This window comes from Tympanuchus pallidicinctus, unplaced genomic scaffold, assembly GCF_026119805.1.
Source record: "Tympanuchus pallidicinctus isolate F22 unplaced genomic scaffold, pur_lepc_1.0 scaffold4, whole genome shotgun sequence".
NCBI lineage: Eukaryota > Metazoa > Chordata > Aves > Galliformes > Phasianidae > Tympanuchus > Tympanuchus pallidicinctus.
This window is the reverse complement of record NW_026294758.1, coordinates 25,472,750-25,498,147: the sequence shown is the minus strand read 5'-3', so window position 1 is coordinate 25,498,147 and position 25,398 is coordinate 25,472,750.

The window sequence follows — 25,398 nt, the reverse complement described above, 5'->3', positions numbered from 1 at the left end:
CAGCCCAGTCCATATGATTTTCATATCATGGTCTATACTAAAGACTTTTTCAAGGAGCCACTGATTGACACACCTGCATGTGTCTTCATCAAGTTCTTATCTCTATCCAGGGCTGCATGAGTTTCCTCTCTGGAAAAAATTTCAAATTTGCTGTGAAACTGTAGCAACTTTTCATGAGGCTAGTTTTGGAAGCGTGCATTGAGAACCCTCAATATAATGAGCTACCGCAGCCAAGAAATATGGCTGATCCTGTCAGTTCATTCTATTATGTGCCAATTACAGAAAAATCTCATGGAAATTTCTGAAGTGTTTTAAATGTGTAATAACATCAATAATGAGATAGTTGCTCTACAGTCTCTCATTATGTGGAGTTGATATAAGAACAAGTCTTTGCAATCTATTCTAGTTTAGAGAAAATGCTAAAAAAAACCTCTAGCAGTGTCGTTTCTAATCTTGATATCATTATGCTTATGAACTTTGCTACAGTAAGCATGTTGAGCAAGCTTGTATTTGATTAAGACTGACTGTCTGCTTCAGAGTATGTGGCCTGAAACAGTTTATTCATTATCATTCATCATTTATTCATGTTTAAAAAGCAACACTTGCCATTTGAGCAATAGCATGACTGTTTTTAAACTCCTAATTTCTCCTATTGTACATACGTCTATTTATTCTAATTATCTTATTCTTTTGCCATATGTAACAGAACACATGTATAGTGACTACATGTGCTTTTCATTCAGGTTTAAAATATAATGGATTTTCTCAAAAATGGAAGGGCTAGTAGCACACTCACAGACATTTACTGCAGCTCAGTTGCTGAGAGGCAACATACTTATTACAGCAAAACCATGTGTGAGTTTTAATAATATAAGGTGTTAAAACAATTTTTTTTTCCAGCACCTTATCTCAGAATATTGTAATTTTCAGAAACATGTATTTTATCTTTGGCGTTGATGTATTAGATTTGGGGAGAGTTGCATTAACTTGAAGCAGCAAACTGTATTTCAACTGGTTAATCACTTCTTTCCAATTATGCTTCAAATTCGAATTCATTACTATATATTCTTTGCAATCATATCCTTCTTTTTCTGCCTTTTTTTGTAGGACCATTTCATAAAGATCCATGACGTAGCTGAGGCTTTCCTATGATTAACAAGCCATCACACTTGGACCTCTCCACTCTCCCTTTTTTTTTTTTTTTTTTTTTGCTAAAATGTTTCACAGGTGATCTTCACTGCTGTTACTTGCAAGTTCAGATCTCATTCTGTTGAGCTGTTTTCAAGATAGAATAAAGTTCTAGGGACCAATACATGTATTTCTTCATAGCAGATGTCACTGTTATTGCTGCATTAGAAGTGGCTTGGAATACACAGAACCACTGGAGAAATAGCGAGGTTAAAAATAGCTTTTATTTTGTTTCCCTAAAGAATATCTGACAGACAAAAGAAAAGGATTATTCTTGAAAACTTTCATAAAAGAATCTTTGAACTACAGCTTTTATTAGAGGAAATAAGTAAGTTTTTGGATTAACCTATGCCAGCTGAAGGTACACACATAATTTTGAAAATGACAGCCTGTCATTTTCTGTTGGAAGAACATAACTTGAAACTTTGCATCAATAGCAGAATAATGTTGTTTCTTATATCTGTTTTCATAGTACCCTTGAACCTGTCTCAGTGTCCTAAATGTTGTGAAAACACAGCACAGCTCCATCACATGTCACGTATGGTTTGGATTATCCTAGATTTGATTCTGGTAAGTAAATATGAGCCAACCAAAGAACGCAAGCATGGAACGCAACTTATGGGACATAACGGAAGAGCTTGTAATTGTGTGGAAGGGAAAAAGAAGAGAGAATAGATGGAAAAGCAGCAAGATACAAATTGATGAATAATAACACTCACAAAAAAAAAAAATAATAATAATAAAAAAAAATCAGTAGATACAGTTGCAAGTAGAATTGATTCACTCCTTAAAGAGTCAGACTGAGCTCATGTTGCAAGATCCTACAGAGCCTGTCCAAAATCTAACACTACTGAGTATTTCCATTGGTGGTTTGGCTGATGGAGACAAAGACTGCTGCATTTTTGGGTGACAGGGAATGAGAAGAAGTTCTGCAGAAGATAATTGATAGTTCATCTGCTGTGCTTGAGTCAACAATGCCATAACGCTGCAAAATAGTTAAATATCATACTAGAAGATATACACAAAGCAGTAAACCTACATCACTTGGGAAATCACTTGTCCAGTACAAAATTATCAGAGATCTAGAAAACATATTGTAATAAAAGAGACTAAAGGAATTGGGGTTTTTGAGTCTGGAAGAGGGAAGCCTCAACTAGATAACAGAAGGAGGTAACAGGTTATTCTAAAGGTGTGCTGGATTTGAAACAAAAAGATTGGTTTCTGATAGAAGAAAAATAAAGATTCAGCACCAAGTGACTTAAAATATTAGGACCATACATACTTTTTCACCTTGTACAGAGTATGGAATTAATATCCGCTAAAAATGCTTTTTCTTGTGGCTTGACAGGTCTGTATCTACTGTTATAAAATATTTATAAAATAAGCAATAATTCTTATGCATATTCATGTTTCAGGGTCCTATGCACCTTTGCAGTTTAGGTACCTAAATTCTTTCTCCTAAAAGATTTTCAAAATACAGACTGTTCTAGTAAGAGTTAATTTCTTTTCAGACCTTTAATAACTCTTTTAATGTAGATCAATAAAAAATTGAAAAATAATCAAATTGCCAAAATAAGTATGTTGTGCGAAATGGAATTCTTCCTTTTTTCTCATTTTATTCATTATTCAGTTAATTCTGGTTTGCAAAGTATGAGCTTACTACAGTTAGATAGTCCTTAAACTATCATTACAGTACAATTATAACTCTCTTTTCTGCAGCTGCAAATTAACATTATTCATACAAAGAGATTATACACCACATTAGAATTAGAATAATACCAGGGTTAATAAAATTTAGACTCAAAATATGATAACTAAAATTAAAGGTAAGGAGCATGCCAGCAGGTACTCATAGTCAGGTCACTGATCTTTAGTTTTATTAATGAATAATGGCAATCTAATTATAGTGCTTTCTAACAAAAGAGTTATCCATGGTTCTCAATACATTCTGCTCCCCTTTTCTTCCCAGTTTTTAAATGATTTAAGTGTCTTTGCATTTGCTGAGCAAACAAACAAACAAACAAACACAAATTCTAATCTGTTTGCATACATAGCTGATACTAAGTACATGGGAAATGTTTGTGTGTGGTTCTGTAAGCCATTAAAATTATAAGTTCATTTTCTTCATTAGATATTGGAGAAGCCCCATATATGTTTATGTTTGTTTCTGAAGTTCCTTTTGTGAAGGAAATGAAGTAAGCAATGACACATGTAATTTTTGTTCTCCTGCAACTCTACCTGTCCTTGAAAGTCACTTCTCCTATTTTGAGAATAAGGTGACTTTTACTTGTAAAAAAGGAAATCAATCTGCATATAACTGACCCTAAGCTTGCTGCTTGTGTGCTACAATTTCCTTGACTGTCATTCTGAAATTATAATTTAAAAGAACAGACAGATTGTTGGACTGGATGACCTTAGTGGCCTTTTCCAACCTTCAGTCCTAAAATGATTAATTAAAAAAACAAATAAAAAAAATCAACATGCTGGTTGAACACTTTGTCTTAGATACATCAAAAACTGTTACTGCTGGCAAGTGACAGTCTTGGCAGTAAGAATAAAAGAAAAAAGATCAAAATCATTCTCAAGCATTTCAGAATAATTTAATATATCGTTTTCATCTTTTCTGTGTATGTTAAAGGCTCCCTTTTTTACAAGATGGAAAAAAATGTATCATCCATCCTGTGGTTTGACAAAGAATTGTTGGCATTTGGCCACTTATTCAAAATTGGAAAACTTATTCATGGTTAAATCTGGAAATACAAAGTGGACTACAGATTGTTGAAAAATTAAACCATATTATTCAGAAATTTTAGGCAGAATAAACTAAGTAGGACTTCCAATATTTTTCACATTTTGTGCAAAATGTCTCTAACTGCTCCAAGAAATAAATGACAACACCATAATCCTTCTTTTTCTGGGTTTCTTCACTCTCTGCTCTATAACGTTATTGTAAGTATAAAAGTGGCAGAAATGTTTTTCATCTTCATAGATACTTGCAGTCAGCTGCAAATGGTATTGCAAAGGCTCAGAAAAACATGCTCCTCCTATTCATCAAAGACGCTTTTGTGATTTTGTACAATCACAGAATCCAAAGAAGGCAGTAACTATGAATTAATAGCACATAAATGATAAGAACAAGATGGCGTATATAGCTAGTATCCTAGAGTAAGGATGACAAATTCTTCATGAACTACTGTTTTTATCAGGACTATGAAGCTCTGATTAGCCAGAATGGGCTTATGATGGGCATGTCCTGGCTGACTAATTGGATTTCCTTCTCTTCCTTCTTCTGGTTAGAAGTTGAGGCTGCGGATGTTGTCTACCTGTTTTAGTACAGCATTTGACACTTTTTCCCACATTATTCTCCTGAAAGAACTGGCTGCTCATGGTTTAAACACGGTTCACCGAGTAAAGAACTGTCTGGATGGCACAGCTCATAGAGTCCTTGTGAATTAAAGCAAATCCAGATGGCAGTAAGTCACCAGCAAAGTCCCTGGGGGGCTGAATCATGATGCCAGTTTTGACTGATATCTTTATTAATGATATTGATGAGTTGATCAGCTGCACCCTCATTAAATGCACAGACAACATGAAAGTTAGCAAGGCTCTGAAGAGGGATTTGAGGGACTTGGGTTGACTAGCTTGATGGACTGAATCGTATTGTATGTCATTCAACAAAGTCAAATGCCAATTGCTGTGTCTGGGTCATAACAACTCCACACAGCTGTACAGGCTTGGGAAAAAGTGGTTGGAAAGTTTTCCAACAGAAAAAGACCTGGGGATGTGATCAATAGGCAGCTGAGCATGACCCAGCAGTGTACCCAGGTGGCCTAAAAGGCTAAGGGTGCCTTGGTTTGTATCAGAAATAGCATAGCCAGCAGGAACAGGGAGGTGATCTCCCTCCACACTCAGCACTGGTTAGTCTGCACTTCAACACAGTTTCAACCCAAAGCATATTACGCTGCTTGAGTGAGCAGAGATGAGAAAAAAAAAGAAAAAAAAAAAAAGAAACTTTTTTTCACAAGACTTGTGAGGAGTTGCAGAGAATGCTGGGGATCTTTATGTACAATAGGAGAACTTATCACTCTCTAAAACTGACCAAAAGTATGTTGCAGACAAGAGACTGTGAGTCTCTTTCTCAGGTGACATCAGGAACTGGCCTCAAGTTGTGCCAAAGAGATTGGACATTAGGGAGGATTTTTTGACAGAAACAGCAGTTAGGTACTGGAAGGGTCTATCGAGGTTGGAATACCCAGGAGGTATTAAAAAGACGTGGAGGTGGAAGTAAAAGACATGGTTTAGAGGCGGAACTTGGTAGATAAGGTTGGTGGTGTCACTGTGTGATCTTAATGGTCTTCTACAACCTAAATGATTCTAGGAGTCTATAATTCCATCTATCTGAAAGATACATGGATTATACTATATGATTAAGGGTCCCACGAATGATTTTTCATTATATAGGGGTACTCTATTCTAAATTTTTTGTCATATTTATTTACACTAACTGCAGAGTAACTTGGGCAATTAATTCTGTAGAAGAAATAATCATTCTTCAATCCTTCCTTTTGCAATTATTTTCTTTTTTTCTTTCTTTTTTTCTTTAATACAAATATATTTCCCCAATATGTTTATTCTATTGCAGTAAAAAACATGTTTATTCTCCCCTCCTTCTAAAAGTACTAAAGGCAATCTGACTTTTGATTTTACAGAGCAAAGAAAATAGATGTTTTTCTTCTGTTCAATTTAGCATTTCTAAGGCACACACCTCCTTCCACTTCTGAATCAACACAGTTTTTACCTGTTCCTGAATACCCATTGAAGTGGAAATAACTTCTCTCACTAGGTCCATTAAAGTCTTCAAGCAGAAGTTTAATTTGGCTACCTCTCCAAAGGATCAACAAACGTATGTATTTTAGAACTGAAAGAATTAAAAAAAAAAATAAAATTCTTAAATACTAAAGAAGATAATGATTGATTTTTAAAATACAAAGCCTACTGGTTAAAAGCAAACATTATCTTAAAAAAAAAAAAAAAAAAGAATTCAAGAGACACTGTCATTTGATGCAGTCAGTTAACATCAATTAACACTTGCCTACAGAGCAAGTGAAAGAGGCTCACAGTTTTATTGAGATTTATTGGATTCAATGTAAAAACATCCATGCTATGGAAAAGTTCTACTGTATCACAGTTCTTTTGTTACCAGAATAGACCACAGAGTCCTAAAAGGAAAGCATACTCAGTGTTTTGCTATAACAATAAATAATTCATTATTAGAGGTCAGGAATAGTTCTGTAGGTTATTCAGGAACTTTAGTTTCACTGGTGAAAGTCAAGTCATTAGAAGAAAAGTTTCCAAACTTAGCTTACTTGGACACCAAAACTACCAGGGGTGAAGATGCCTTTGGACATATGGAAACACAGTGAATGTCCAAGAATTCTAATGCTACTTGCTTTCCACTTTTAAATAATTTCTGTACCACACTGTTATACCCAGTTAAAGTTTATGTCATTTTATTCCAGTGGAGAAGGTATGTTTTACTACTACTACTGTAGGGGTAAATGAATTAGATATATCTGACTCCTGCATGCCATCTGTCCTGAAATATACAAGTTAGTTATCTAACTAGCAAGGAAAAAAAAAAATCATGATTTGTTCACAAGTAAACAAAAAAAAAAAAAAAACTATGAACTGCCAATGAATCAGGTCGAAGATGTTTCAAGAAAACTGCTGACAGAATCAATATTATGTCAAGTTTCAGTCCACATCTTCATTAATGATCCAGAAATACAGTAAGCAAGCATCACTGAAGGCTGACATACGAAAGAGGCCTTGTGAAGATCTGTAAAATGGCCAGGAGAACAGCAAAATGATTCCCCTTGTAAGATATAGGCTGTTAAAAAAAAAAATGTAATGTGAAATACAAATAAAATATATATTTGCAGGAACCTGGAAAAGCATAATGTGGAAAATATAAAAAAGAAAGGCAAGGCAAGGCAAGGCAAGGCAAGGCAAGGCAAGGCAAGGCAAGGCAAGGCAAGGCAAGGCAAGGCAAGGCAAGGCAAGGCAAGGCAAGGCAAGGCAAGGCAAGGCAAGGCAAGGCAAGGCAAGGCAAGGCAAGGCAAGGCAAGGAAAGGAAAGGAAAGGAAAGGAAAGGAAAGGAAAGGAAAGGAAAGGAAAGGAAAGGAAAGGAAAGGAAAGGAAAGGAAAGGAAAGGAAAGGAAAGGAAAGGAAAGGAAAGGAAAGGAAAGGAAAGGAAAGGAAAGGAAAGGAAAGGAAAGGAAAAGACAGTACAGTTAACGGGACATGTGGCAGAACAGGACCAATTCCAGTTAGAATGCACAGGAGTAAAGAGGAATAATTAAACTTTTTTATCAGCATTATCCTCACTGGACAACCTCTTCCAGTCTCTCACCCACCCTCAGAATAAAGAATTTCTTCCTAATACCTAGTTTAAATCTGTCCTCTCCCAATTTAAAGTCATTTCCCCTCGTCCTGTTGCTGCCTGCACAAATAAAAATCCCTCCTCAGCTTTTCTCTAGGCCCACATCACATGTTGGAAGGCTTCTATGAGATCTCCTTGGAGCCTTCTCTTCTCCAGGCTAGAAAGCCCCATCTCTCTCAGCCTGACCTCCTAGAGGAGCTGTTCCAGCCCTCTGATCATCTTTGTATCCCTCCTCTGGCCATGCTGCAACAATTCCATGTCCTTCTTGTGGTGGGGGCTCCAGAAATGGACACAGTACCCCAGGTGGGGTCACACAAGTGCAGAGTAGAGGGGCAGAATCACCTGCTGGTCACGCTTCTCTTGAAGCAACTCAGGATACAGTTGGCCTTCTGGGCTGCAAGTGCACACTGCAAGCTCATGTTGAATCTTTCATCAACCGACACCCCTAAATCCTTTCTCCTCAGGGCTGCTCTCAATTCATTCCCCGCCCAATTGGCATCTGTGCTTGTTAATTTATGTCTTGTATTCTATAGTTTCATAACATAAACACTCATACATTTCTTATTTAAGCAGTATATATATAAACGGTTTGCAGATGTTTAAGTTTTGATTTTTAATGACATTTACTTCAATTAAATTAAAATTTATAATTTTTATATTTTCTGGGACGTCAGTCAGAACATCCTGCAGACTGCAGAATCATGTACAGATTATAAAAGATATGAGGTTGAGGTCTTCAAACGTGATGCAAGCAGGTTTTTCTGAGTTTCAAACTTTAAACGTGTTTTTACATAGAATTTCTCCAGATTGCATATATGATGAAATTAATGGGGGAATATAGCAAAACTAACATCAACAGAATCTGTAATAACAATTTTCTGTTAAAAATACTTCTGCAGCATGCAGAAAACAACACATGTTAGGTTTGATTTCATAGCACAGACAGGTTTCATTTTTCCATGACATGTTTTAACACTTTCCTACTAGTGTTAAATTTTACAGTCTTTTCTATAAAAATTTCAGTTTTTTGCCACTCAGCATACATATCATTAAAAGGTTATGGACCTACATGTCCTCATGAATTAGATCAGTCCCTGAGCAATCTGTGTAAACTGGATTGGAAAGAATCATTTTGCAACATGACCACAGTCACTGTCCCCATCATAAATAAACTCAACCTGACAAGTAACTGATGAAATATGAATGGTTTAGTTCCAGTATTGTATGGGTGCACAAAAAACCAGCCCCGTCACAGTAACCTTGCATCTGGAATCAATTTCACACTGAACTTTCCAGAGGAGATGATTATTGATGGAAAAAAAAAAAAATGGAATCCTAAAAAAATCATGCAGAGAAAAAGGAAAAATAGGTTGTGGATGAAGCTATGAAAACAGTAAGCCCAAAGAGGAGAGTAGGAGGGAGGAGAAAAAATATTCCATAGATCATTTGCTGTTCTTGATCTAAGATAGCAACTTTGGACGTCAAATTGCATACATTTCCTGAAATTATACCAGTTGCAAAAATATTTTCTTCTATACATCAGTTTATCGTGCTCAGAACCGAAATTTAGTCACTCTTGTTTGTTTATTTATTTATTTGCCTACTTATTTACTTTTCTATTTATTGAGAAGCATTTCCTACTTCTAGAGTTGTCATTGTGGAGAGTTGCATTAGGAATCCAAGTTCGTGAGAGGGCTTCAGGCTGTGAGTCTGTCTCACAAATGCAGACAACTTAGGGGCTGCATTTAGTTGAGGTATGAAGTGCTTTCTTTGGAGTGTCCAAACAGATAGCTTTCAGCATGCTTCTGCCTGGCTGTTGGCTTGCCCAATTCATAGTGAATCATCTGACATATGTCCAAGTGGATCAGTATTGAAATTTCTCTGCTGTTCGGCAAAAGATTTAGTAAGATCTTATAGTAGAATAACCATTAAGCAAGGATAGGACCTACACACAGGTTTGCTGGACCTGCATTCTAGAAAGTGTAACTCAAGACACATTTCAAATGAGATTTAGGAGATAACTCATTAGCCTGCACAACGTAAAGCAAGCAGAAATCTAACCAGAACATAATGAGCACTTCCTAGTCATCTTTTTTCTTCCTTCCTTGCCACATGTAACGAACGCTTGTTCTTGCCAAAAGGCAAGAACAGCTTGCCATTGAAGTCTTGTTGCAACTGTGAAAGAGTAAGGAGTATTAACAGCTGAAGTCAGAAACGAGCTTAGAATAACCTTACCATCAGCACTAGCAGAAAGATGAAAAATTCTACACAGAGGAAAGAAATACATGCAAATGAGAAAAAGAAAATTCAGTTTATTTATTTATTAACTGTACATGGAAAAGCATTGTGATTGGAAATGGAAGCTGATGTCACCTTAATGCTCCTAGATGTTTCCATCTAAGCGCTGCTAAGCGCTCAGATGGAATCATCACTAGCTAGTAGTAACACTACTAAATGCTACTAAGTGCACAGAAAGCCTGTCAAACACAGGAGGCGAGGTGATCCAGCATCACTCTTTAGAGAAATGTTCTCTGAGGTTCTAAAATGCAGTGAAGTTTCTGTACTGTTCTTCAAATTATGAACTTACCAATTATCATTTTTAAGACTTTGAAAAATAAAATTAAATCTGAAGATCTCCTCAGGTTAAAGATAACAATAAAAATAACAGCAAATTCAAGGTTGCTCATTACTTGCATGAAAGAAAAAGCATCAACTTGGATTTCCCCTAAGGACTGAATGCATACTAAAAGCAATAACACCAAAAATGGAGAACGGCCTTTCTTAGGAACAGAAAAATTGTATTTCTGAATTATTTTTCATTTATTTAAACAAAAATCATTATATTGTGCTGCAGCCTTCACTGAGTTTACTGACTCATATATCTACACACACACATGCATATGTATGTTTTTAATTCCACTTACTGCTCATTTTGCCCAAGTAACTTGCCCAGCTCTGGACTCTGGGTCCTCAGAATATCTTTCTTTCAAAGTTGGGACAACATTTAACATGCAATTGTCAATAACATACACATCATTTACAACATCAGTAAGTGTGAGGGAAGATTTGGGGGGATAAATGTACTCTTCAGGGTTCATTTGCAATAGCTGATTAAATAACAGACTCTAGAAACATTGAATAGGTTTATTTTAATTATTAGTGACAAGTGTGTAATCATTTAGAGCTTGAGATATGAAAGTTTGTAAGTACTGGCATCCTAAAAACTAGTAATAGGGCAGGCAGTATACATCTTCAGATAGCAATATTTCTAGGCAATTCTTTAACACTTCATTTGCATGCAGTATGGTTCCCTCATCCATATATACACCATTTCTGCCAAACCTAGCAACCAAAAAAATGCAGAAAAAATCTATAAAGGCAGCAGGTGTTCCTAATAGCTGAGATTTTGTACAGTTAAAGCATGCAAACATGTTTACAACAGTTTTGTCTGCAAGGCACAGGCAGGATGATCCCTGACGTAGATCACAGTAGGACAAAGCTTATTCTGAATCTGAGGTTGCTTGAGGAAGATTTGTTGGCCCAGACTTTCCAGGATAACAGAAAGAAACTTGTTCTGATCCAGGTTCTATACTCTGTTCATTTTTCCCCTCTATCTTGCAGATTGTCATGTCCTCCAAAGGAAGACTCAGCTTAGCTGATCTAAGCAGCACGGTTGCACTGAGGGTTGGAGGTAACTGAACTCAGAGAGACTTTTAGTTATGAAATCATATAGAAACTCAATTCCAAAGTAAAAAATTATTATATATATTGCAGTGCATACCATTAAAGCATGTGACAGAAAAAAAAATAATAATAATGCCAAAGAGCTTGAAATCATAGAAGCATAGAATGATTAAGGTTGGAAAAGGCCTCTAAGATCATTCAGTCCAACCATCAACCTACCGCCAATATTGCCCACTAATAGAATGGTAGGAAAAGCTGACATGCTATAGTGTTCCAATTTTCTTGGAGACAAGTTAATTTTCTTCACAGTGCCTGATATGATGAGGTGTTTTGGCTTTAGAAGAAAAAACAATGCTGATAACACACAAATATTTAGTTGTTGCTGAGCAGTGCTGTACAGATCCAAGGACGTTTGCACTATTGTGACAATGGGAGGTTGTGGGACACAAGGAGTTGTGAAGGGACAGAATCAGGACAGGTGATACAAACTGGCTAAAGAGACATCTTGTACTGTATGTCATCATGAGAAGAAAAAAGAAGAAGAAAAAAAAAAAAGCTTTAAAAACTGAAAGGAATTGCCTGATGGGGTATTCACTGCATCAAGATTGGCTGGGTGAACAGTTGATGAGCAATTACCTGATGAGTTGTGCAGTATTTGTTCTGTAAATATATATTATTTTCACTACTATTATTTTCCTTCTCTCTTCTTTTTCTGTCTTGGTAAATAGTTTTTGATGTCAACCCATGAGTTCTACTTTCTTGTTTTTTTCCCATTCTCTTCCACATCCCTCTGGGAGGGAAGAGTGAGCAAACAGCTCTTTGGTTCTCACCTGCTGCCAGTTTAAACCACAGCACATATGTGTGTGCCTGGAGAAGTTTTGGACACATCCTCATGCAGGGAAACAGTCACTCTTTGTCTCTCAATTTCTGACTGAGAGACAGCTACTCCTGTAGCCAAAGAATTACACTAACTCGTAACTGCTCATGTGGTATGAACTTCACATCAGAGAGCCATGTCCACCAGAACAAGAATATAACAATAACACATACCCATGTTAAACACGAGGAGTGGGATCTGAATGGAAAAGAAAAATACAAGCGTAACTTCCAAAATCTTTGCCTCAGTCTAAAAAGACACATCCTTTGAATACATCCTTTGCTTACAGAGTTATTGCTATTAAAGAAACAATGTCAAGTAAAATCAACTTTTGAATGAGACTTCTTATTTCTAGTGATGCATTTTTCCTTGAGAATTTTGAAAATGTATATCTCTGGTCTTTGGATGCCTGAAATTAATTATGAAGTCAGTAACATTCATCATGATGTAAACAAAACGAACAAAATGTCTTTACAGGGAATACATACATAATGCTGATCTGGCTCTCCAGACGTTTTCAGATGCTTTAAATCATTTAACTTCTATTGTAACTCTGCTGAACAACATAGATTTAAAGCTCAACCATATGTGTTTGATGACTAAATTAAAAGAAAGTATACTAGAAAACATTCCACCAAAAAATTAATCTTAATCATTCTGGGTTTGTTTTTGGTTTATTTCAAAAGTACAGGACAGAAAAAAAAATTGAAGCTTAATGTATTTTGCTGAAGAATAGAACATTTCATTTCAGCTGCTTAAATATTCAGAAAATAAAGGCAACTTACAGTGCAAGAACAAAGATTGTATCAGTAAAAAACTAAATTAAAAAACAACTGGGATAAGATTTTTATGTGCTTAATGCAGAAAATATAACAGCAATTTTTTGATGTATTGAAGGTATACAGAGTACTTCCAGAGTGTATGCTTCTGTTGCTGAGATTATAAATCTTTTCCATAGGGTACATAAGACTGATTAGCATGTAACTACATGAGTTGATAATGTAAGAATTATATCGAGGTAGTCATTGACCATTGCAAGGTCTGGTGGAGCTCCTTCATATAGAGTAGAAATTGGAGTATTTCATGCAGCTGAAAAGATTCATGGCGTACAGAAATCCCAACCTTCACTGGTGGGTTATGACTCAAAAATAAGTAAAACAAGTAACTAAATGAAACTCTTCACTGAGACCCTTGTCCTTCATTTAGCCTTTATACTTGAATTCTAAACACAGCAGCAGTCTAAATATACATATTTATATTTTCATACTGTGTTTCGAAAAAAAAAAATAAGAAAAATGAGAAGCTTACCATTTCCTTAGCATTATTTTCTTCGTACTTCATCTAGCATAATATGTTTCTTTGTTTTTGCTTTTGTTTTTTTTTTTACCACAGACCATTTTTCGTAATGGACTAAGAGTTACTAGTCTTAGAATGGAATCTTGTTCTAACCTGAGAGGAACTTCATGAAAATAGAGTTTAAAGCTTAAAATTAAGATTGGATAAAAACTCTTATCAACTCTTCACTATTACAAGCAGTATGGTTCTTTCCATGTGTTGAGAATGTAGTTAGGCATCTGAAAAGTAGATCAGCAGCCTGTACATATAGAGCTTGCCCGTAGGCCTCAGTATCTGGAATCAAATCTCCACACTCACATCACTCTGTTCATGCATGAAATCCTTGATGGTGAAAATTTATCTAGGAAACGGAGTAAGTGAGACTGCATAACACAATCTAAAGCACTTTTATCTACAGTTATGTAGTACAAGCATCATAATTTCTTATGCCAGAATGTTTGTAAATCTCATTTCCAAAGGATCTGCAGGAATTCATGACAGATCTGCTAACTTCAATGAAACTGTGCACAAGTGGTAGAGGAACTGTAATTATAATTCTCACATTATACCAATGTGAGAGAAACCGCATTTAAAAAATTAATTATCTGCATGTTTGCATTATTATGTAACTGTTATTGACATGTTTTAGATCTACCACACTGAAATCATTAGATCCTCCTGTTAACTATATAATTCAATCCTTGAGATGTGCTGGAGCCCTCCTCTGACAGAAAGGTGGAAGTTTTCCTCTAGCTTTAGTCTCATCCTTCTGTCCAAAGATGAAAATTAGTTTTAGCCCTGAAACAAGGGACTGAACACTATTTTACAGAAAAGCATGATCAAGTATGATAACATTATAGTGTTTTCTACTACAAAAATTACTTTGAACTAAAATATTTTAGAATGGCTATACACTTGCAGTCACTCTCTAGCACTTCTTGGATCCCATTCTTAGAGAACTGCCCTGCTACCAGATTACACTGTTGGTAGGAAACGTCAAACTCCCATTCCAAGTAACTCCTAAGCAGAGCTAACAGGGGCATAAGGTTCATGCAAACAGCAAAATGTTTCCATGAACTCTACAGCTCCGCACTTTGCAGGCACTTAGGTTCATGTAGCTGAAAGGCTGTAGTAAGTCTCCTGAGAGGCTGTATGCATGAATCATAGAGCCAGCAAATTCAAAGATGATTCAGATTTTCTGAATTACCTCAGGCAATTCAACTGTCACTCAATCTTGCATGCCTAAAGACCCTATTTCTCAATTTAGTAACCCATAAAGGATAATTAATTATGCAGTGTGCTTCTAAACATTATGAAAAACAAGCTTAATTAATTGATTCTCCTCTATGACATCCGACCACCTGGAACTTGTCTAATGTTGTAAGTTCTACTCAGTTCTGTTACTTCTACTTAGGCATTCATTTCTGTAACAAAGAACAGTAGACCCTGAAATCAAGAAAATGAAAATAGGCACCAAAGAAGCTGTGGCAATGTACTGTTGAAAAGTGTAGGTGCGATTCATCTATAATTTATTAGAAGCAATGTCTGGAGAATTGGTTGCATTCAAAATCCTTAGACACATCTGGATTTCAGAGGACACTGCTCTAAGTGCCAGGTGCCAAAGTTACTTTATCTTTGAAAACGGTTACATTTCTCAATAAAGAGAGGGAATGAACTATCACTACACTGTGCTAGTTATTTCCCATGCATGCAGTGGCTGAATGAAAGGATTCCAGGTTCTGGTATCAGAAAATTAATTTCTCCCTTGATTTATTTCTCTAACACTTCATGTATTCAAGACATGTTTATTAATGAATAGAAGTCATTTCTATGAGAGCATTCACTGTTCTTTTGTCTCCACACTCACTGGGGAAAATTGTTCAGAATGAATTAGCCTAATTAAGTATGATTTTATCACCTTCAGAGATGGAGGGCATTTCCTTCCAGGCTGTTGCTAACGGAGTGAAGACATGCTATAAAGTCTTCACGAGTCAGCTGTGACTCTTCCTGGCAGCAGTTGGTGCTCTGCAGTGGGACAAGATGCCCAGGTTTGCATCTTTGCACTCCAAAGTGGAGTGCAGATACAGAAAGTTAGTCATGTCCTCTTTACTCCCCCTCTTCTGGAATCATGAACTCTTTCACGTTTCTCTGTGACATCATGCAGAAGTCAAAGTTTCTTCCTTCTTGTGCAATTTATTTTACCATACCTTTCTTCCTAACTACAGAACCTCTACATGCTCTTCACATCACCTTCTGTCCACACTGTTCAGTTACTCTTATGACAGCATCTTCATTGCTAGGCGATTTTTGAAATAAAATTTAAAAATCTTTGCCTAAAAGCTTAAAGAATACTGATCATATTACAGATGAATTTTCCTCATTATATTGAAGATTTGCCATTAAGTAGAAGCTGAACTTTAAATTGTTTTATTCAGTCTTGCAGACTCTCTGCAGTGAGGAATATTCACAGTCTCCATCTATAGCCTTGTCCTGACATATGGCTTGTAGGATGTGCCGCATTCTCCCTCTTCCCATCTGTTTCAACCCCATGCTCTTCTCAAAAAACAATCCTCCCCCTCAGGCATTTAGTTCTCTCTACCCTTTTTTTTTCACATTTTGGAATAAATTGGCTGGAGAAGAGGGCTAATTTTGACATTGAGTCTATTTGTTCTTTCATGCTTTACCATTATATTTTTCTCATCAATTAAAGAATTTGACGTGCAAAGGTGTTAAATAACTTGTTCAAGGTCACAAAAAGAGTTCATCAACAAAGTTCAGGTTTCCTGAATATCAGGTACTTACAGAAAATATCATATTTCTGCTATAAGAAATAAATGCCCCAAGAGCTGCAATCCTGAGAAGCTTCAATCCTGAGAATCCTTTGGAAAATGAAATGGGAAAGCACCTTTAATCATTGTCCCTCTGTTATGCTCATTTGAAGAGAAAACAGACCAATGTGTACAGCTTATGTAGCTTACAAAAGCAAATATAACCGAGTATAAAAAAGGGAGGATGTTTCAGATCAACTCTGTGACCTTGGTTAAGGCATAGAGGATTGCACTTAGAAAACAAGCTCGGTAAGTTTTTTGTATGTTTGACATAGGGTTTGTCATTTGGGGCTGCTCACTGCTTAGGAAAGTTTAAGGCTCTAGTTCTATTTTTCTATTCATGAAGAAGAAATAAATATATTTGCCCTTTGTTGAGAGGCTTTCTAGTACCCTGAGATAAAAAATACAAGTACTAAAAATTATTAATTACAATAAACAACACTTGTACTTAAACTTTGAGAAGAAAGCCAAAGTGATACTTTCAGTTTAAATGGATTGGTTTTGTTTTGTTTTGTTTTGTTTTGTTTTGTTTTGTTTTGTTTTGTTTTGTTTTCTCTATAATGATTTGTTTACCTGAGTGAATGAAAACTTGTTTACCCAAGGGACATTACAGAGTTCTTTTGAAGCCATAACATCCTGTAACCTAGGCACATAATTAGGCAGCTTTTAAGGACATAAGTAATAGGCTATTGCATATCAAATAATGATAGTCTTCATACTACAGATAAAGCAGGTAAAGTAGAGAAAACACTCAGAAATTACCTTCACAAAGTACTATCCAAATGAAGGACTTGGGGTAGCAATGGAAGGAGCTGAGAAATGTGAGCTCCACACAGTATGCTCAACCTCTACCAGTAAGAATCTTTGAATCTTACAATAATAGAACAGTTTGGATTGGAAAGAACATTTAAGATGATCTAGTTCCAACCTCCCTCTATAGGCAGGGATACCTCCATCTACAACAGACTGCTCAAAGTCCCATCCAGCCTGGCCTGGAAGGCCACCAGGGTAGGGGCATCCACACCTTTTCTGTGCAGTCTGTTCTAGTATGCCACAACCCATACAGAGAAGAATTTCTTCCTAATATCTAATCTAAATCTACCTTCTTCCAGTTCAAAGATATTTTCCCTCATCCTATTGCTACACGCACTTGTAAAATGTCCTTCCTCAGCTTTCCTGCAGGCCCCTTTCAGGGGATATGCATATGTTAGGGCAGACATTTAATAATTTGCTCATTTATACTTCCTTCCAAAACTACATTCTTCATAGCTATTTCCTATGGTAGGAAGGCTTTTCCAGTCCTGTAGACTCATAGGGCAGCACAGCATTAACTCTGCAGCTTCCTTTAGCCACCATATTTCTTTCTAACTCTAGTTTGCCTGTCTCTATTTACTGCAAAGTTAGAGACAGCAAATAGAAATTGCTGAGATGTATTACAACCAAATGAGATACCAAAATTGATGTCCATCGTATCAGCTGAGACTTCTACTGAAAATTCCAGATGGGATCTTTATGAAATCATCTTGTTTCACAAAGTCAAGTGGCAATTTCTTCACAATTAAGGACTGTTTATTGTTGAGCAATTTACTGAACTAGGTGCAATTTGTTCAGCTAAACTAAACTTTAATACTTTCCTCTAAGCTGCCAAGAGTGCTTATTTGATCACAGTAATCCTTCCCAGTAAATTGTATGTAATTTGATTACACTACCCACCATGCCAAAGAGAGTCTGATATTGTCCTTCTTCCAAGCATACATCAGATACCGGTAATGATTCAGAAGGTACCACTGCACAGCATACTGCTTCCCTTGCTCTCAGCATGAAATGTACTCTTGAGAGGCTGTTTGGGAGGCTCATGACAAATTGCACAGGCTGGGAGTGCTTTAATAGAAAAAAATATATATATATTGGTGAAAACTGTCTTTCAGTTGTTTTACTTTCTTTTTCTTTCTGTTTTTCTTTTAGTTACTGCCTAAGATTTTACTTCGCTGCTTAGTGGATAGAATCATAACCAAATTTTCCACTGCACAGATTTATAATTGTTGTGTGACCCCTTGTGGTGTAATAAAATATTACACGTGTAATCCATGTGTAATACAGTTTATGTGAACTGCAATTCACATACACCGCTACATCCTAGTATACGTATTTCTGTCAACCAAAGATTAGCTGTTGCCTATGAAATTGTCAATTAATAATCAATCACAATATAAAAATCATCCTTTTTAGCAGCCATTAAGTGAGTTCATGCATTTTGAGTAACTTAATTCCTAGGTAATTTGATTTTCATAAACTAAAGCTTTCCTTAAAATTTATTTCTGACATGACTGTAAATTCCATATTCAGCAGTAACATACAGATGCTAGAAATGAAAATATAGTTTCATTCCTGTCATTAATGACTTTTGGCACATAAAGTAATTAACAAACCTCTTGAATTTGTTTCCATGCGTAAGGGCTCTTTAAAACTGTAATATATGCACATACATAATGAGTAGATTAAAAAAAAATCAACTATTTAGAAAAAGTTGTCAAATGGATAATACTGGCATTCCTTAAGCAACACAGGAAATTCTGAAGGCATTGTTCTTGTTTGTAGGAGTTTTCTATAATAAAATATCCTTCAGAAAGCCTGTTAAGAAAAAAAAAAAAAAAAAAGGCAAGAAGTGATATTAATTTTAAAAACTGGCCTAATATTTTTGCTTTGTATTGTATATTACTTGCAGCCATGACAACCAACAATAGTAACAAGACTGCAATGCCTCTGCAGTCTTATCACAGCAGCAGCCTCCTGATGCACCGCATGCAGTGTACACAAAGGAGTCATGCTATAAAATATCATGCAAACAGCTGCCATTAGGTGTCCGTATCAGAAATGTTAATGAAAATACTGGAGCTGAAGTCAGAAGGAACTTCATTTTTGTCTTTAATGCAAGTTGCTCATTCCTCTATAGAACACTTTGAAGGATTAGCCTATATGTCATTTCCAAAACTAGAAGCTTAAGGATACTGCAGTGTCATTATTTTTTTTCATATTTGTAGCAGCGCCTTCTCATCACTTGAAACATATAATAATGTGTAAGAACACTTTCAAAAATGGCTTAACAAATAAGTAGCACTATTCTTAAACAAATCGCAAAGATAATATAAATTCGATTAGACTTTTAAGAACAGTCAGGTTTTCCACTTATATTCTGGTGTCTCTCAACATAATATTTCAGTGATGTGAAATTGTTTTGATCTCTTCCTTTTTCCATCTGCACATCCGCATTTTCTTCTACCTAATTTAATCTGTATTGACTGCTTTCTTATGTTAGTTGTGGTTCCTGATTTTGTTAAAAGGACTTTTAGGAGGATATGCTGTCTGTATTTGCAATATACCATGGCTCACCATTTAATTCTGAGTAAAGCTTAGCATAAATTTTGCAGAAGATTTCATACAACCAGACAAGCAGAAAATAAAAAGTCTTAAAAATTCAGACCATAAAAAAGCTAGTAAAACACTAAATGAAAAAAACTCAGCAATTATTTTCAAAGCATCAAACCATCTGCTCTGTATGTAAATAACACCTTTGGAGTTTACATTTTTCTCAACTTTAGCCAACGTTCATTTTTCAAAATTACTACCTACCCTAATACTATTGTATCATAAACCTAGAGTAAGAAGGACTGAAATGTGGATGAGAAAACAAATACAGTGTAAATATTAAAAAATAATTTTCCTGCAGTTAGTTTTTTTAGTTCTCATTAATAACGTGGAGTAAATTAAGAAAGACACTGAAAGCCTACTTGGGGGGGGTCTCTCTCAAAGCAAAAGAAAAAAAGAAAAATCTCAAAAGTTTTCTTGCTGAAGAAACCAGTGCATCTTTATATATTAAGCATCCACAACTCATGAAGGCAAATTTACATTCAAATAAATAAGTAAATAAGGCCAATAAATCTGGGTAAAATGCCAGTAAAATCCCCTCGGTGGATACAGATCAAAGTGCAAACTTGGATGTCCAGAGCTCAAGCAATTTGCCTCCTCTATGCTCCTGTATTTCAGTCATATCCATTCTGAAACAGTAGCATTACCTCTTTTATTTGACAGCTCATGGACCTGGTTGGTGGCTTTAATAAAAGACAGAGGCTATGAAAACAGCAAAAAGATGAAAAAGAAACAACTAACTCTATATATCACTTGTATCAAAAGAAAAATAAAATAAGTATGAGTTTGAAAATCTCTGGAAATCAACCAATTTACATTGTCAACGTACTTGGAGTCATTCAAGCATCCAGTTATTGTTCTTTGGAACAACAGTTTGTAAATATGCTTCAGGTGAAAGCAACTGAATATGCAGTACTCAGGATGCTGAAGAAATACATGGAATAAAACACAGGCCTCACCTAAGACTCCTGAGAAAGGTGTAGAAATGGCAGCCTAATTCACTGTGACAGTTGTATGTAATGGAAGAATTATGGCTGTAACCAGTAAAGAAGTGGATAGCTTCTGTTAATATCTTGAAAAATAGATTTTTTGTTCAATCTCAGATCTGAGACTGTGAACACAGACAAATTGGATGAACTTATTCATTTAAGAAAAGTTAAATTTTCTGAGTTCATACTAGCAATATGTCCAGTCAGTTTTAGAAGCAAAAGCTCTAACGCACTCCAAAACATCATCTTTACTGTGAATTTTAAGTAAACCTTGTAATTTCTCTTTGACGGTTTTTTTTTTCAATTTGCTGGTCTATTATCCTTGAATGGCAAAAATTTTATATTATTTTAAAATATAAAGTAATGTCATACTCTTTCCATTCCCTTCTCTTTATTGTCTTACACGTTACACTTTTTCTGCATTGCTTGGATCTCTCCAGCAAATTTCACAAACCTTTTTGCCCTCATCTGTTCCTCTTTGCCTACAGGCCATGACTTCAGCTTGGAGCTACCTGCAGCCATAATGACAGAAGCACTGCTGAAACCAGTTGCCGTTCATGCCCTGAGCCAACAGCTGCATTCCTCCATCGGTCTGTGTGGTGCAGCAGTCAGCACTGATCAGTTTGCAAAAATATTGCAAGGCAAACTAGGAGTACCCTCATCCCTTTTTTTGCCATTTATCTGATACAAAAATCATAATAATAAAAATCAGAAAATATCTCAATTTCCTGCTCTCTAAACTCAGCGCTGAAAAGTGGATGTCTTTTTAAAGTCTTGAGTAAAATTCATTCAATCTGAAAAAACGTATGCTGAATATATTTCTCTTTGTACTTATAAATAAAAAGAGAGATATTCTATTATTGCATTTTATTATTTAAATAGATTAATCAGAATTGGCTGAACTTTAGACTTGACTTGACAGAAAATTATCCCCCCAGAGAAGACTTTAAAAATTGCATAACCCTTGTTAACATGAGTTTGTTTGAATATATGTGCAATTTATTGTGTCATATAATAGAAAGTTTTAAACCAAATAGATTCTGTAAAGAAAAGTAAATCATGCTTCTGGATTCATTGGAGCACGACCCATAGAAATTAAAAGGATTTATACAGTAGAAACTAACAGCAAATAAATCCACTAAGCTGAATCTTGAATGACTTGTAAGTTTACTTTAGATATACGCTCTACCTGCAAGTTTAACAAAAAACAACTCAACCTGTTCTCATTTTGGCAAACTACTGAACAGCTACAATTTTTTTGTGTCAGTGTGCAGAGTGTGTTATGTAAAATTGTTTGAATTAAATCAGTGTTGAAATTGTATAATAAAATTTAATTTGAATATAGTATATTTCACAGGCTTATGTGTATCAATTTTTACTAGGTATACTGTTTTTTCTATCATGTGAGTGAAAGCAGTCAAGTGAAACTATGGCTAAAAAGGTAGGGCTGCTTTTTATGATTGAAAAGACGCTTAAATTGTTCTTTCAACAATTTTTTACTGTGAAACTAAGTTTTGTCTTTTCTTAGTTTTTGGCTACTGATTTGTATGAATCTTCTGTTCATGAAATTGACAGATTTATAGATCTCACAGGCAAAATTTAGCCAGGTAGTTACTATGCAAATTTCCTCAGTTTTGCCTGTCATTGTGCTTTAATCTTTACTTCATCTGCTTTATCTGACAAATTGTATGTAGAAAACAAACTCTAAAAGGAAGAGTAGAACTGCCTCATACAAATCTTTCAAGTTCATTACTTCCTCTCTCTCATCTTGATCATCCATATGTTACATGATGAAAGAATCAGTCTTTCTCCCAGCCAATTTCTCAACTTCCACCACTTGTCAAAAGAGGTGATATTGTTACTCATAGCACCTAGAGGTCTGAAGTGAGACGTGAAGTCAGGGTGCAATTTATCTTGCTATAAGTAGATTACTAGTACTGATTCAGATGTTTTGTTGTTTGGAAATGGATCACCTGGATTCCCACTGTCAAGAAAAGCACATGCTGCCTTCACACATGCAGGCAGCTGTGTTTAGATGCTCACATGAAGAAAAAGGCCTGGATTCCTTCTTTTGCATAAATTGTCCATGGACATACTTGTTTTTCTAACTTTTTAAACCATGGCCAAAACTGGTCGTAATTCAACTCTTGCATAATGACAACTACAATAAGCTATTGATCTTTCCATAACCATTAGCTCTCATAAGAGTAGCTACCAGCTACTGTGCCAAGCAACATGGCAGTGGATTTCCAGTATCTCAGACTTTGAAGTTAGTATGGGATCTATAATATTCATCAAATGCAAGGCACTCCTGTCACACACTCTTGCCCTAATCCAGGGAGATGAGAACTCTCTCAAAAAAGAAAAGCATGGTCATGTAAGTCTGATGGAGATAGAAAATAATTTGATATGGACTGAAAAATGCAGGAGAATTAAAATACAGAAAGAAAAGTTTCTAGAATTTATGGCAGCCTTTTTTTATCTCACTGGTCATTTATTATTCTCCTTTTTGCAGAAGGATCAGAGGGCAAGTCCAGCACTACTCCAGACACTTCAATGCAGTCTTGACAGGTCATTATTCAGGATGGTACGACTAAGGGCTTTTCATTTCTAACCTCATCTTACTTTACCTCACAAGAATGCCTTGCCAGTACTAACAAGCAAAAGGGATAATCAGGAACTGATGATTATAGTTTCAGCTCAGGCCAATCTCATGGGATTGTTAGTAACACCATCAGCAGCAGAGTTAGGTTTGTACAATACAGCTCTGAAAGGCTTTGCTTTTCCCTGATTCCTGGAAAAGGGGACCAATTGTCTCAACAAGAAAATTTAACTGACCATCACTTTAAATGACTGCTAGAAATCACAGGCTCTTAGAAAATGAATCTTTGGGCTCCAGAGTTTGTACATTTCTTCTAGTGTGATCACTACAGTGGAAACTTAGTATGACAGACGTCAATAAATTGTCTAGCTATTCATAGGCTTCTAGGGATCATAAATGGATCTTTAAGTAGAATCACCTGCATGGAAGACTTCCCTGTGTTTATCTAATTACGTGGCTTGGGAAATGCAGACAATCAAAGCTGTGCTCCTATCTATTGTCCAGGGCTTCACTCATGTGGAGAAAGAGGGAGAAATGCTTGGTTGGGACAGCCATGGAAACATGAAGACCACTGTACTGTTTAGGAAATATAGTTTGAGACGGTGTCTATACTAAGAACAGAGCCATGGAAATTGGCCACTGCTATGTCAAATTCACACACATCACACAGCTAGCTTTGATGGCTGAGATGCTGAGAGTTGGAAGGACTCATGACAGATAAGAGGATGTCTGTCCTCTTCCTTCACATTCATAAGGAAGACGGGGAGAGCCTAATATTTCAACGTGGACAAAGTACTCACTAATTTCTTAATTACCTCCATGTGTATTTGTAGCATGTTCATTGTCTAGCAGAGAATCATGCAGATGTTTTGAGTAGCCCAGTGCTGCCTTCACTGAATGGCAAACTGGATGACAAGATAATGTGTCATCAGTTAGCCACAGGTCTGAAAAAAGAGGACAGAGGGACGGAAGAACTTGGCAGTGTAAAGAGATGTTGGCATTTCCTGATGTGAGACATTTCACTGACAGGTCAAAAGAAAGTTCTGTATTTCTTCAGAATTTTGACAAGATTGGTTGTAATTTTCCAGTTACTCCACTGAGTGATACTGTATTTCTCCATAACATTTGGGCTGGGAGCTCTTTCCTGTACAAGGAATGAAACATTTTTTAAATATTTAGGTTTGTGAGGAAGGCTTTTGCAGATTTGTTGACCCTATATTTCTTGTCCTAATCTTTCTGCTTAAACTGTGAAGAGTTCACCATTGTTCTTATTTCTAATGCAACCCTAGTTTCCTACATAAGTCTCCTGTCCTATATCCTCAGCGCTGCTTAATGTCTTCCCCAGTTTAGTGCTCTATCCATGGGTATATCTATACTAGCAAGTGGATGGGATCCCATAGGAACAGATCTCCAAATCAGCAAATTATCTGCTGCTGAGATTCAGATGTCTATATAAATATTTTCTTACAAGTGGCTGTATACATGTACAGCTGCCTTGATACAGCTCTGTGAAGTTGGCTTACTGTAGATAGTACAATTTTGTAGGTTTTACCCCAGTGCATGAACAGAAGAGATGAATTGTAACCCTTTGGAAGAACTTTTCAGGAGAGGTTTTTAGCCTAAGTGTGGATGTTTACCCTTCATCAACTGAATTGCACCTTCAAAATTAGAACCACAGTGTAAATTTACAGTAGAGTACTCAGCATGAGTAGTTTATGTTTGTGAACTCCGTATTACATTTTTGGTGGTGATGTGTAAAATTATGGTCCTTCATGTGTATATTTATGGTCCTTTGCTCAACAAAATATCAATATGGAAAACTAATCATAGGATCATAGAATCATAGAACGGTTTTAATTGGAAAGATCGTCCAATTCAAATCCCATGCAATAAGCAGGGGCACCTCCCTTACACCAGGTTGCTCAAAGCCCTATCCAGCCTGGGCTTGAATGCTTCCAGGGAGGTTGTGGCACACACAACCTCACTGGGCAACCTGTTCCATTGTCTCCCTCTGGAGACTCTCACAG